The sequence below is a fragment of the Macrobrachium rosenbergii genome, chromosome 14, assembly GCF_040412425.1.
Source record: "Macrobrachium rosenbergii isolate ZJJX-2024 chromosome 14, ASM4041242v1, whole genome shotgun sequence".
Classification (NCBI taxonomy): Eukaryota; Metazoa; Arthropoda; class Malacostraca; order Decapoda; family Palaemonidae; genus Macrobrachium; species Macrobrachium rosenbergii.
In genome coordinates this window covers 55,617,960-55,618,799 of record NC_089754.1, presented here as the reverse complement: position 1 = coordinate 55,618,799, position 840 = coordinate 55,617,960, and positions in this window count along the sequence as shown.

Genomic DNA, 840 nt, shown 5'->3' with positions numbered 1-840 from the left:
TCAGAAAATTTGCCTCATTCAGCTCACCCAGCTCAAGCTGTGAACAGGCCAACCAAAAAGGACAACGCAGATGCCAGGCAGAAATCCAAGATGCACTCAGGAAGACATGGATTTAGAGGAGTTACTCAGGTCACTTTCCTGAGACCACTGTGCTCTGGAATGAGGGGAAGGAGTGGTACTGGCAGTGTTGCCCTGGAAAGACACTGGTGGGATCATCGATGCCTTCGTCCTCAAGCAATATTTCTTTCACTGGGCTGACAACCAAGACATGCATTCCAGGGTTGAGACAGCAGTCTTTCCTGGCTTGTGCACAATGAACACAAGAAGAATGAGGGTCAGTAGCAAATACAGACATGAATTGCGCACACACTCAATCACATCCAGGATGCCTAAGCCAAACATTCTTACAAGGAGAAGAATCATCATGCACCATCATTTCCAATCACAAAACAAGATAGTTGCAAACCACTTAGAGAAATGCCCAGTAAAATAGCTTTGGCAGCAGCCATGGTGGAGATCATGTTCTGTATATCTGCACATTGCTTACCAAAGAAAATGTGATGTTCAACTGAGTGGGTGGGTCTCGCAACCCCTCACTCATCACCAGTCACCAAGTTTCCGTGGCTGAACCAGCTATCATTTCAAGTATTCCATATAATAGACCAAGGTTTGTATTCTCATAGGAACAAATTGTAGTACACCAACAAGTTTTGAGAACCATGTTCTCATATAACAGCCAATTTATATAAAATAGCAACTATCCCTTCTCTTCAAGTTGGTGAAAGTCACTGATCACTTGTTGTGAAGTGTGGTGCATACTTATGAATCCAAAACACCCAG